The sequence below is a fragment of the Eutrigla gurnardus genome, assembly GCF_963514095.1.
Source record: "Eutrigla gurnardus genome assembly, chromosome: 23".
Taxonomy (NCBI): domain Eukaryota; kingdom Metazoa; phylum Chordata; class Actinopteri; order Perciformes; family Triglidae; genus Eutrigla; species Eutrigla gurnardus.
The window spans coordinates 11,546,782-11,561,615 of NC_139934.1; the positions used below are offsets into that span (position 1 = coordinate 11,546,782).

General features: G+C 42.7%; 1 protein-coding gene across 1 annotated transcript in view; it reads right to left on the bottom strand.

Annotated features, from left to right (window-relative positions):
- The window catches only part of rbpjb (recombination signal binding protein for immunoglobulin kappa J region b), a 35,237-nt gene that overhangs the window by 13,416 nt on the left and 6,987 nt on the right, over positions 1-14,834 (bottom strand). The gene's annotated exons all lie outside the window — the stretch shown is intronic.

Below are 14,834 nucleotides of genomic sequence, written 5' to 3' on the forward strand. Positions count from 1 at the left end.
TTACCAAAAACAAATGACAAGATTACTCATTACTGGCAGCACGCAATTATTATTAGGCAAGTATGTGTTGAATTAATTAAGACTTTTGGTAAAATACAAGTAGATGAGAAATTAAAAGTCCTGCCTGAAAAGATGTTTTGGAAACTAACGATTGAGCAGTTTTCTAAATAAGTCTGCTACCTGTCCACAGCTCTCACACACACGCGCACACGCACACGCACACACGCACACGCACACACGCACACACACACACACACACACACACACACACACACACACACACACACACACACACACACACACACACACACACACACACACACACACACACACACACACAGGAAACGGCGTTCAATTTGCCGCTAAGTACTTCAATCAACCCACTTAACAGACGAAGTGTTAGTCATGCTGCTGGGTGCGGGGGCCACAATAAGACCCCTTGAAGATCTAAAAGGAAAATGCGGGGTAACCTAGTTCACGTAAAAAAAAAATAATAAAAAATAAAAACTTGGAGGATGACACATGAATAACACCTCATTTCCCAATTCTGGATGTCGTAGACATCATTACCGTACAATTAATATCTTTTGTGACAGCATCATATTCACTCATTATAAAAATGTCCTGAAAGTGGACAGTGGACTTACTGATTCATCAGGCTTCCAGCAGGCGAGTATTGCTTAAACTGTGACTGAATCATACTAGAAAGCTCATAGTCATTGATTGTATGTAACAAGGAAACCACTTTTAACCACATGCACGGAAAAAGGACGTCAACTTACAACACATCACAGCTGAGAATGACTATTTTCTTATCAACTTCTTTTTTCTTGTGTTGGTAATGCAGTGATGTGTACGATGTGTCACAGGCAACACGCTCTAGGCTAGACGCAAGGTTCTTCATAGAAGGACAGTGAGAAGCACTTATTATTTTTAAAATTTGCATTATATGTTATTTATTTGTGCAAAGTTAATTTTCTTTTTTCTTTGGCTGTTTTAGCGGCACCTTTCCCAACAACTCCTCAAGACCCAAGTCAAGTGCCCATGTCTAGCTCGTCAGTCAGCTGCTGATTAAAGTGAGCAGAGTTTTGTTCAGGTTTTACCATTTGTTATACAGTTTAATTGATTGAACAACACAAGTATGTTCTGTTTAAATTGGGAAAACACAATGTTGGATGTTAAAATTAGAGCGCGATCGATTTCTGTATTAGCATACACTGAAGGATATGCGCAGATATGAAACACACATTTTAAGAGAATCTTATATAGTACTTGTACAGCTCTAGATGCAACCCTGACAAACATGCTCACTTGCATCATCTTAGTGAGGTAAAGGTGGAGCGTGTGTCACACTCACTCACAGGCGACACATTCTGGAGAACCACGCTAATGTTCCTTTAGTGCACATACTTCTAGAGGTGACGTGAAAACAACACTGCAAATGTCCTTGTTTTCTTTCCAAATACTTGGGAAAACTTTTGTCCAAAAAAATGAATGAATAATAACATTGATCCTTACACCTTATATACGTATCGAACCATGTGTGCTGTTACCTATGATCATATCTGTCTATGGAGGCGACTGCATGGAGGTGTGTGCGTGTGTCGGTCTACAAGATGGACACAGAGTGAGTCAGATTTTCTGCTTATGTAGGATGTGGTAGCTTTGCATGCTGCTGATAAGTATGTCAATACATCTTACATGCCATCAATAAACACACAGATAGTGTGTCACTCAGTTGGTTAGGGGTTTTGGCACGCAGGGGAATCTGATACAAGACGCTGGCAAGCGCAAATAGAGGGATGAAAAGAGCAAAAAAAAGAAAGGAAAAAAAAGGCAAAGAGGGGATAAAGGGCAGGAGAAAGCGAGAGAAACTAAAAGCATGATTGGTGCAAGAGCCAAAAGGAGGGAGTGGAGGTGGAATAATTATAAAGGAGGGCAATCAATAAGGTTCCCACAGTGAAACACTGATGCCTCAACTGGCTAATGGATTCCAGACGGCTCTCTTCTCTCTCTCTCCCCTCCTTCCCTTTCTAACCCCCCCTCCCACTGTAAACAGGGAGCGATGAGGGAAGGATACTGCGGGGAAAGTGTGGGTGAGAATAAAGGCGATGCAAGAAGAATTGGACGGCGTGTTGTGGAGAGAAGAAGAATGGGCTCTACGCAAGTGCAACGATTTAGAGGGGGAGCTATGTCTGCATGCAATAACATGAAACGGTCATGGTAACATTTACATACCATTTTAAATCTGATGAAAAGACACACAGACTGGGTTTCTGTGTGTGTTTACAACATGCAAGCATTCAAATTTACATCCCTAATCTCTGCAAAACGGCTTCGAGTGCTTTATGTGGTGGACAGTAAGATGGGTTTCACTGTGTGGAATTGATAGGTAGAAAATGTAGATGGGGCGGTCAAAAGTGTCGGCTTTGCAAGTTCTGTGGAAAACCACCGCTTCGCATCGCCTCTACTGAGCTAACTTTTACACTCAAGACACAAACACCAACAAGAAAAGAGGACCAAACACAGGAAACCGCAAGAGGTAGAGTTGCAAAGACAAAAGAAAGGTACGCTGACTGTTGCATCTGCAGGGTTTTTTTTCCCCCAGTCGGGTTTGACTTGATGGCATAGTTCAAGAAAGTTCACATACAGAATTTGGACTCCAGAAAAGTTGCACAAAAGCTCAGAACATCATTCAATATCAAAATGGGCTCAAAACCTAGAAACAAGACCCACCAAAATATATTGTAACGGGCCATTTTTGTTCTATAATTTTGCCTGTTTCTCCATTTAATCCCATTTTGTGAAACAATGCATGCTCCATCTCTGCAAAAGTGCAACACAAGTACTGATTCAAAAAAGATGAACTCCTTATTACGCGTGCTGCAGCATTAATGAGGCAACTGTGACCACTAAAACTGACTCTTTTTGCCTCTAACACACACGCAAACACACACACAGACGCGCTCAACGCAGGCCAGAGGTCAATGGAGGAAAAGGAAGCCGTGTATGAAGAGGAGTTTAGTCTGATTTGCTCTCCATCCGTTATCATTACTCTCCCTTCCTTCCTCCTCCTCCTCACCTCCTGCTTACCATCACTGATTCCACTGGATGCAATTTGAGTGGGAAACACTGAAGGCAAAGAGCAGTAAGAAAGGATAGGATTCACAACAATGATATACAGCACGACAAGCATTAAACTAACAATCTTATTTATCAGTTATAATAGATGGAGAGAAAAACAGACTCAAGGATTTGGTGCAGTTTGTTGCACTAAAGAAGCTTAGGACTCGTCTTTTTGACCCCGACCGTCGTGGCCCTTGAGAGTATCAAGTAAATGCCTAAAATAAACAAGCATAACACAAAACCACTGGAAACTTCTTCAGTCAGCATTGCCTACCGCTGCACTTTTAAAATGAAATTTCAGAAGTAGATGTTGCGAAACCGTCGAGCTGGCTTCCACTGAACACATCCGAAAAAAAGAATATGGGGAAGCAATTATTTCAAAAGTTAATTATGTCCATTTCACAAAACTAACGACACACCACAGTAGTTTAAACCACTTCCCCCATATCCCCTCTCATCTGTCCAGTCCTATTTGAACAGACTAATGTATCAAAATAAATATTTGTCAACATGAGCCTTCTTTTTTTAAAAAGTACATTGCAAAAGCCAAAACATATGTTAATATTTCTATGCAGACATAAGTTCCTCCAAATAATGAACACGTCTCGAGCGACACACACACAACCACCTTGTTCTGCACGAATCTAAACCTCTGCTTCTTCAAGACTTGGAAACCATTAAACTCGTTTCCCGCACTACTCTTATCCCTTCTGATTGTGATCCCTGTAATGAGGTCTTTTTACTTTGGCAATATCCTATTAGGAACCTGATAGGCCCATTAAGCTGCTAAGCCAACTCGACGGTAGCTTACCCTGGCATGGTCACTAATGGGTAAGTGTGCCAAGGCCAGTGAACTGGTGTGAGATGGGACGAACAGTTGTTCCATTTACAGTAGATGGAAGGAGGATGTCCGGCTTTCACTGGGAAGTGAGAGTGAGGTCACTGTTGGCTTAGAGGAGCACCAATAGTGGCTGTTGTTTGGGGTCCATTTAAAAAAGGTGCAAACTCTGAGGAAAGCTGAGGCGACAGCATAACCAACACCAGGCGATAATAAGCAAAGATTATTTGGGGTAAGCTCAGTTAAATGATGTCGAATAGAGCAGCAACAATCATCAATGAAGCATAGTCTGCAACTACTAAAATAACAAGCAAAAATGTGCTAGTTCTACCTTCTATAATGGGAGAATGTTATGCTTATATCTTTTAAAATGATCATACTGCTGTTTTTGAAGTTTAGTGAAAAAACTATATTGATGCAATATATTTTTTCTCCAAATCTGCAGATTTATTTGTATATTTTATCCCCTACATATGTCACTACAACTAACAATTCCATCCTTTATATCACTTTTATACTTTGTTACTCTAAGACTCACAGACTAGATGTAACTTATCGGTTCCAGTAAAGGAAAAGATTTAAAGCTGCAACTGTCGGAAAAGGAAAGCTGATTTCAATTTAATTTTATGGACTATGGCTGGCAGAAGCACCGCGCTTAGCGTCGTCTCCTGGCTCGTGACTGACAGAATGAGGGTCCTAACAGAACCACGGGAGAGCGTTAGCTATTGGTTGAAAGTTTTAGACACAGAAGTGAAGCAGAACGTGGAAAGTAACGCACGCGCTCGCTCCCATCATGTTGTTTAGCTCCCGTCACCTGTTTGTTCGCCCGATGGCCCACATTAATCTGAGACAGTGACGGGAACATCCTTTACAGTGTTGAAGTTTAGAGCCTGGTATTTCCATTCTGATGCAACTTTGCAAGCTGAGATTGTCAGCTTCTTTTTTTTCTTTACAGAAGATGGATTGCGTTCACCAACCAAACTGTTCTCCATGCTGTTTGGAACAAAACTATAGCCTGAGAGCCATGGGAAAAATGATAAAAGTGCCTCCGTCCTGCCAACAACAATATTCTGAGGGAAAAATAAAATGCTTGTAATGTTATTGGAAGAAAGAGGGCATTAAAATGTTGAATTATAGGCTTCTGAATATTGCCATTGATGAGATTTACTTCAAACAGGTATGGCCTTTTAGCATTTCCCCAATTATCATCAATTCCCAAACAAATATTGCTATATAACCAATATTATATCAATTGTTAATTATGCCTACATACTACGCGTAATGCTTTAGCATAAACACACAGATGTCCACGGATATGCAGGGTATGAGACTTTAATTTCAGAGCAGCCAAAGGGTGACAGACCATGTTTTTGTGGTAACTTATTAAAACCCAACACCTCTAACCAACAGCAGCTAGGACTCCGAGTCTCAAAGTGAAACTCCACTCCAAACCCCCCCCCCCCCCCCCAGGCCTCTTTCACAGAACACACACACACACACACACACACACACACACACAACCGCAAACCCTCGAGTCATAGTGAGCATCTTTTAGAAGAAGCAGCTCTGGTTCAGATTTGAACCAGAGCTGACGGTGGATGCAGAGATCCAGTCATCTAGAAATCAGAGGGGAGTTCTTACAGTGAAAAGGGTGGAGGAAGAGGGGAGTTCTTTTCTTCTTCTGTTTAACAAGATTAAACAACATTTTTTGAGGCCTTAAATCTTTATTCAAATGAGAAGATTTTGGCAATAAAACTTTCACAATAAAACTCGAAAGCCTTACAACTTTTCAAAAACAAAAATTTCCGATCTTGTGCCGGACGTTGTTGACCTGCACCACAACCATGTTTTAGCCTGAACTGTCACATCCTGTCAGGACTCCTCGACATTTCAAACATATAAAGACAGCCTGTTTCAATCAGAATCGTGTTTAAATGACAACAAAACTGTATTTGAATTTGTTTGGTATATTATAGTGCATATGAGGCAAAAACTGTACTGTGGCACATGTTCATTAAATACGTAAAACTACTTTAATTTTGCTGCTTAAGATCTGGCATTGCACCTGCTGCCAAATGACTGAATTAGGGATGTCCGGGTCTGATTAAACTACCAAGTGAAAAGGCTAAATTCATAAGAGGAAGTTGTGCAAAAGATGCTCAGTATACATTAAAAATGATCATACATAGGGGCAGGCGGTATGTATATCCGACAGCTAAAATTGCACATCTTCTTTCCCAGAAGCTACTTTATCCAATTACTGAAAGTTCCGGTTCAACAGCCTGAAGTTAATAAGCTTAAATTAATAAAAGTTAAACTGGGTGACTCCTGAAATTGAAAGACGGTTTATGTTTAGCCCGTCGTTGCCAAACAAGACAAACTAATTAACACTAAATGTAGCTGGGTCGTAGCTTTCATTAGTAAATCACTTCTGCAAAGTCTCTTCCAGTTAAACACGCAAACGTGCATCTGCAGTGCACAGATAGGTTGGTAATAGAATAAAATGAGCCTCTGCATGGAGGGAAAACTCGAGGGGTCCTCTCATCGTTCCTTGACAGGTAGTGTGACATATGAGGTTTTGGTGACAGAGAGGGATGGCGGTTGCTATGAATAGAGCATCGACCACCCACCTTCCCATGCTAACACACAAATAGGCGTTAACACACGTCAACACGTGCACATGCAACGGGGGGTTGAACGAGAGTGTGTGAACCCAGCCTGCCGTTCATACGGGGATGTGGTTGACAGCTGTGACTGACAGTCCAAACAGCACCGGGGGGAAAAAACACACAGCAACACCCAAAGGCTCTGAAGAGACCCAAATACACACCCTGACATGCACTGTGTGCACACAGACACATGCGTGTGCAAAAAAGTGCACACACATACACATACAGTTTTTGCTCTGTTGCCCAGGCGTGTATTTGATACATCTCTAATAAATCAAACAAGAGCAAAGTTGAGTTTTTTGTCTCACAAACTTTTCCGTGCTTTACAAACGCCTGTATATTAATGTTAGCAGACAATCAGCTTTCCAAAGCAATATTCTGCAGCTGAGGGACGTTTTATTACCGATATTGTGTTGGATCATTGAGGTGGCCAACAATCAAGAAACTGCTTAAAATATGCATCCATAATCAGAACTTAACTATATTTCTACACTAGATGAAGGTGCGCCATGCAGTGCTTTACCATATACCAAGCATTTAACGTCTTACACTGATGGAGAGTGACAGAAACATGCTAGCTTTCACATTCAAATGTGTCCCGAAAAACAATAAAAATAAGATTTCTGGGCCTTTCAACCTCCTCCATGTTTACCTCTCCGTCAACAAACAACAAGTACCAGAAGCAAAACAAATGATCATTTTTCTTGTTGTCTTATGCCCCTTTGCTCCAGTGTGTTTTTATATTTTTGAGGGGGTGCATTTTACATCTGACTGTAAATCTGACAACTGTAGAGCCGCCATGCGTTGGTGGAGCAATAACCTGGCAGAGGAGCATAAATCCCTCAACTCATCCCCCCACAGATACAACACTTAACTCTATACAAAAACCCTCCTCCTCATGGGAACTCAAGAGACATTACACTGGAAACAACCTGTCCCTCGCAGCATTGATGTGCAGTGACTGGGCTTTTCTGTGTTGCTCAAGAATATGCGACTTCTAATGGACACACTAGGCATGGGCAGTGGTGTATGCTCTCAATCTATGCATCAAAATGACTAAACTCAAAAAGATAAAACAGATAAAAGCTCATTGGAATCTACTTCATAAGATAAGATTTTCCCACACTTTCAAAAAGAGATGTTGGCAACAATATTACAACTTTAATGTGTGAAAATAAGAATAGCTGACACCTTTGGCTGAGCGCTTTCATGTTTTGTCTACACTTCAGATAGACAAACACACGCAGACATCCATCTTTTGTAGACCTAGCACTTCCCAGGGGACCAAAACACAACCCACAGACGCCAGACGCCATCATTCATACGCTCAAGGTCAGTGGGTTAGGGTGTGACCTCTGAGGTCAACTTGCAGGCAGTGTGTGCATGTGGATGTGGTCTAAAACAGATTATAATCACGATACAAAGATGGGGTCTGCCCTTAAACGGAGTGGATGTCTTGAAACCACTTTTCCTGAGTCACTAGAAAATAAGAACTGGGTATATTTTGGGTTCGAGGAATTCAAATGTGGTACCATACAGTAACCTACTGAAACATGTATCCATTTAAATGAATATTTTTTATCACAAGCATCCATCTGCCTACTGTTATGTTAAGCAAATATGATTTTACAAAAATAAAGATACATTTTAAGTTAAATATAAAAAGGGTTCTTCTGATTACAAGAAGGTCAGATTATTCAAATGTCTAACAATGAGATATCATGATGTGAAATGTGACGGCAGGCGTCCTAATTAAACTGTTTCTCACACATGTGGCACACTGACACGCCCGGATGGGTCAACTGCGCTCTGACTCAGGCCCTGTGTGAATACGAGAGCATATCTGTGCATATGGATTCGCGTTAACACATACACACTCTACACACAGAGCTCGGGGACATTGCACACAAACAGCAGTGCGTGGCAAAGAGGAGGGATGGGGAAGAGGGATTAGGCCTATAAAAAGGTGTCTGGTTTCCCTGCCTGAGGGCTGATAGCAGATATCACAACTCCTCCGAGTGGCTGTATACCTCATTATCAACACCGCGCTCCCTCACGGCTTCCACTGGGCCGTCTCGCTGACACCAAATATATGAACTCTGCACTAACCGTAGCTGAAAACAAGGTGTGTTTACACAGAGTTACAGAGGAAAACCTCATTTCAACGGCAATTCATTCACTCTGTCTACAACTGTATTATCAATGACTGATAATACAGCTTCCACAAAGAGTAAAATACATTTTTTGTTCCTTTCATGAATCTAAAACTGCACGGATTCTCTCTCTCTCTCTTTTTTTTTTTTTTTAGAGAAAGACTTGTGGCTGTCGAGCAAGTGGTGCATTCATCCAGTCAGGTGCAGGAGGCATTCATGTTGACGTGCGAGAGGAGGAGGAGGAAACTGACAACCATTGTACAGCCGACATAAAGTGACACCTGTCAACAAGCTCGCTGATATTCGCCAGACACAATAAGTAAAGCAAGAAATGATGGGCTCGCTTCTCTGGGCGAACCGGTTATTGAGCTTAGGAGCGACTTTTGCGAGGAGTACCAACTCATACTCATTTATTTGGAGAAGCCCCTGCCAAAAAATCAGCACTATTTGAAAGACGGGAACATGCTGAGATTGAAACACTGTGCTCCTTGTTGCAGTTACCTGCGTGTGACGTGTGTTCAAACCTTTCATGGACCGGACAGAGAAAAATGGGTGGAAATAATAACATGCTTCACCGAGCGAGTGAGCGCGTTTTTGTGTGGAGGGGACCAAGTGAGAGAAATTTTGAAATCCGAGCCCGCTGGCTGCCTTTTGAAAAATATCTGCATACTGATGTCACAGCCCCAACACACACTGTTACACAGTTATAACACACACCGAGCATAAACACCAGCCTTTTCCTTTAACACACACACTCATTTCCTCAGCCGCACCATGCCATGCTGTGTGTGGCCTGCAGCAAGGGTATTACGCACATATCTTTCAAGCACATATTTAATCATTCAGAAAAAAAAAAACAGTGGCGGTGGCAGTGACAGCGGCCAAGTTTGGCGGCTGAACTCATATCCGAAGTCAACCCTGGAAAAGCATTTCAAAAGGAGGGGGTGGAGGCAGGAGAGGGGGGGACAATGAGAAGGACGCAAATGCAGGAAGAGGGACAGAAAGTCAACCAAGAAGCCATCAGAGAGACGTGGCTCAAGTTGGAGGCTCGCTCTGTGCTTGGCACCGCCGCCTGGCATGTGCCACCATGCGTGCCAACAATCACAGCCGCCAACTAGAAGTGGTCAGGGCAGAGTCACTGCAAAAACGCTCAAACGTGCCCGTTAGCAAACTTGGTACGGAGGGTCCTCTACTATCCACAAGGACGGGAGAGGATATGGATGCAAAGAAGGGGAGGATGATCTGTTAAATAACAATGTGCAGGTTGAATTCCCTACTATACAATTGGGGTTTGTCAATGTGATGATTTAAACAGAGGATAGTAATGACATAGTCTGAAAAAAAGGAGGCCCTGCTTGGATACGACAGTAATGGCAGCGTTCTTAATGCATGGGTAGGCCAAATACTGTCCACATGAAGGGGAATTAAAGGCTCAATGCATGACGTTTGCCTTGAATTTTGGGGGGAATCCATTCACTTTCTTGTGGACGGTATCATTAACTTGCTTCGTGAGTTTTTCCAGCTCAACGTTAGGTAAGGATACTACCTCACTGCACTGCTGTACTTTAATCATATATATGGCAAAAACTGGGATTTAGATTAGGGATGCTAATTAAGAATTTCTTTCCTGAGCTGTAGCTGACCCTCGTTAACCAATCATTAACCGGCAAGATCAGTGCCTTACATGCAGGGATGCTGACGGCCTCAACAAGCCTCCCAGCTGCTTCAAAAAGCCCAAACAAGTCAAATGCAGATGCAGAGGATGCACAAAACAAGCAACTATCACCCACTTTGAAGCCATGATCTTGACTCTATTTTCATGAAAGGTTGTGGCCACTTTCCCAGTAAGTCTCCCAGTTAAGCTGTGCATGTCTGCCTGGCAAGCACAGTATAGTACAGAGTATACAAGTACAGTATAGCAGTTATATTTCATTCAACCATTTAACTGATTGGTCAAATTTCTAATCGTCTGTTAACAGTTCATTTAAATGGTTGATTATTAACATCCAAAATGTAATTCTATAGTCATTATAGTTGTACATGTGGCAAAACAATGAGTCATACGTTGCTGTAAGAGTACATGCAGCGTTTTGAGAAAACCGACTTCCTACATCTCCCTCACGTTAATCCACTCTGCTTGCCAACCCAACGACTGCGATGAGAGTTGGTTGACGTGATATGATGAAGGATGATGTGATCAGAATCGCAAAAAAAAAAAAATGTTCATGAGTAATAAAGTTTAATGTTACACAAGCAGAAACGGAGAGAACTTAGTTGAGTAGTTAACTGACTGCCAATGAGCTGCCCGACCCTCAAGGCTGACTGACTGCAGATGGCAGAGATCTGGTAGCTGCCCTGAGACGCCCCGCTGGAGGCAGAATTAAGGGCAGGGCTCAATGGTGTGTGTGTGTGTGTGGAGTTGGGTGGGTCACATCAGTCTGCACTTGCAAGTGAACACACACACACACACACACACAGGGCACTAGCTCCATCTGTCTTTGACATGGGAGAGCTTAATGACAGAGGCAGAAAAGCCAAAGAAAAGGCCTCCTCATTCTGTCCCTCTCTCCCTCCGTTCATTTTCCTTCTCTCTCTCTCTCTCCTCTTGACCGCACTCCCCGACATCAATGCTCCATATGGACAGACTTTTTAAACCCCGTCTTGGCCTGGCACAAAATCAATAAGACATCTAGACGTGCACTCGCTTGCACACCGACTGTACACATTAACGAGTGTAATCTGGCTCAGCGGCTGGAACATACTGAGCGAGTACATACTCCATATACACATACAATATACGTCCTGAACACAAAGTAATGAAATTTCCAGCGTGCTGTGTAGCCAACCTGGACTCACACACACACACACACACACACACACACACACACACACACACACACACACACACACACACACACACACACACACACACACACACACACACACACACACACACACACACACACACACACACACACACACACACACACACACACACACACACACACACACACACGGTTAATGCATGTTATATCTTTAATGAAGTCTCCTTTGTGAATCCTCCAGCTCTGACTCCGTTTCCTCTCTCCTGCCTGCCACCTGGCTCCATTCAGTCCTCAAATAACAAGTGTCCTAAATTGAGATGGTCGCACTGGATCTACACAGAGGTCATCACTGGACTGATTTGCCTCAATTTTTAAAAAAAATCAATAGAGAACTTGGTATTACTGGACAAAAGGTTAAATCCCTTCACTCATGTCTGTCAGGGCTCCAGCTCTGGGTCATGAATGTAAAAACGAAACTAGTAAAGCTGGAGTGTTCTTCATGACAAATGTTCAGGCCAGAGTTCATGAGTGGGCTTGTTGTTCTCTGTTCAGGCAGACAGAGGATAGAGGAAACATTCAACAGAGTTGTGCAGCACCGCATTATCACACCTCAGACAGGTTAGAGAGGCAGCTAAGGAACCTCTTCACTAAAGAGTCAGATATCTATGTGTGAGTGCAATTTCCTTTCTTTACCGCATTTGCAAGTATCCATCCTCTTTCGATGTCCCATTCTGATGTAAAGTTTAATTATTATTTTTTAATTAAATAGGCTTTACACTGGCACAGTCTGAGGCTACTATACATCTATACATCCAGCGTGATTTACCCGTTTAAACTTGCCAGGGTACAATTAAGACACTGTCCTAAAAAAGTGGAAGTGATTGGTTTATATTGGATAGAAGGTCTGCTAACTCACATTAGCAATGAAAAAAAAATTTAGAACAAGACAAAGTCATGTGGGCTGTTTGACGTAAATACGGCCGAGGGTATATTATATATTTCAGGCCAAGTGCAAAGACGTGAACTGACAAAATTAGATATTCATAATGAAAAAAACTGCACCGCAGTGACAAGTGTGACTGTAGCCAAAGAGCCACACAGAACGACTGGAGTTGAGGGTTGAGACGGGTCATGTGCTCGGGGGAAACTGTCAGAAAAGTGAAGAGGGGACGAGGCGAGGGAGCCTTGAACCCTGAATGAACCACCCTTTCCCGCTCCCCTTTCCCCCCCATCTCACTCTCTGCTGGGCTGATGACTCACCGCTGGACCGAGAGGGAACCCGGGGGGAGGGATAGCAGCGAGGAGTCGAGATCGACTGCAGCAACACTAGTGTAGTTCATGCCGTCGTGCTCTTGCCATCAATGAGGGAGCAGGTAGAGGTTCTGGTAAGGATATGATAACCACACCGGCTGCTCTGAGGATCGCACTCGATGCCTCTAGCCTGTGTGCAGACATTTGCTGCAGAAACGCAGCGCTGGCCACAAGTCATTGTGTCAACTGTCAAGGACTCCTTTTTCAAAGCATGCATTGGTACAGCTTTGGCTTGCAAAGCTCATTCAGCACAAAAGATACTGGTTCGCATTAACGGCAAACAATAACAAGCATTTCAGAAATGCCTTCTTAATTGTGCGACTAAAATTATACTGTATTTTTCCTCATCTGTTTTGTCAAAGATTTCTGAAATTGGCGGAAAATTCAGTGACAATGAAAGTCGTGGTTAACATTGCGTATTTAATGCTAATGTCTGCAAGTAGCTTGCAAAACAATCTACACACAAAATGACCCGCAATCAATTAAACTGTCGGATTCATCTGTAACAGCAATGTTTTTCAGTTATAGCCCTTTTCTGAATAATACTACATGTTGCAGTCTTGAAATTATTCTAGCGCTACTCTTGACCGTCATGAGGAAATTATCCTGCCCTTTATTCCAGACAGCTAAATTGGGGCTGGTGGGGTTTGAATGTTTGAGCGGGGCAGATGCTTGTCATCACAGGTCTCCTTGCTGAAAGCTGGTCCTCCTGCTAACTATGCCACCCTGTTGCCTCCTTACTGGATTTCATTCCCATTTATCATCACTAGGCATTGAACACACCGCACAGAACGGCTCTTGTATTTTTGCCTTGATTAACCAAAACTAAAACAACCCAGGAGTGTGGGCACGTCTCAGTGAAGCCAATGAAATCCTGAACACCCAGGTGCTTCATAGCATGTGACCACTTGAATACTGGATATATTTTTGGGGATTTACAAAGTAGGAAATTTACTTCATAATATAACCACGGGATGGGCTAACTTAAATAAAGCATCACAGACTAGAGCTGCACAGCTAATGTGTCTAGTAACATTATGACAATAACTACGCTAATTTTCATATCGGCACATCCCTGGGTGTAAAAAATATACTAAATTATAAACTTAACGTTTCAAATGTCTTCGTTCTTGAACAGTTCAAAATCCAAAAGACATTCAGTTAATGACATACGGCACAGAAAAGCAGCAAATCCTCCCAATTGGAGAAGCGGCAACCAGGATAAGATTGTTCGAAACTCGATTTAAATTAGTAATTTAACAAAGAATAGCGGCCAGTTGAAAAATCGCTTGAACTGGCTTCTCATTTCAGCTCCACAATGTGATTGCATCTATCCACTGTGCACGTCTTAATTGCAAACTGGGGCTGTCCAAAATTAAGCACAGCCTCTCTGGACATCTATCAGCTCGGGCAAACTAACCACCGTCTTGCCCTGCCCTTGCCTCAAAACCACCCACAAGACCGACTGCACTGCAACAAGAGAAAAAATAGAATTCCTGGCAGACGGGAGAGAGAGAGAGGGAGGGAGGGAGAGAGACAGAGAGAGAAAGAGTGAGAAAAAGAGAAAGAGGGGAGAGGCATGACCTTTAGCCCACATGCTGTGAGATGATCCTCAGCAAACCAGACCGAACGTAGAGACCGCGGCACACTTTGTACGTATACGTGCAGTTTAGCAATGACTTTGTCAGCTCAGGATCGCTGTCTGGTTTCAGTGTTGTTGTCGTGATAATCTCGGGGGTTGTTGTTCCTGCTGCTTGTTCCTCTTCAAAACATGCCATCTCTTCCAAAGAAGTCTGCTCTGTCATTAAAACAGAGAGACAAGAGAAGGTTTCCTGAATCTTAACCGCACATACACACCAATTTGCATTCAAACGGGTGTGCTTCAAAATATAATAAAGTGAATTATGTCAGA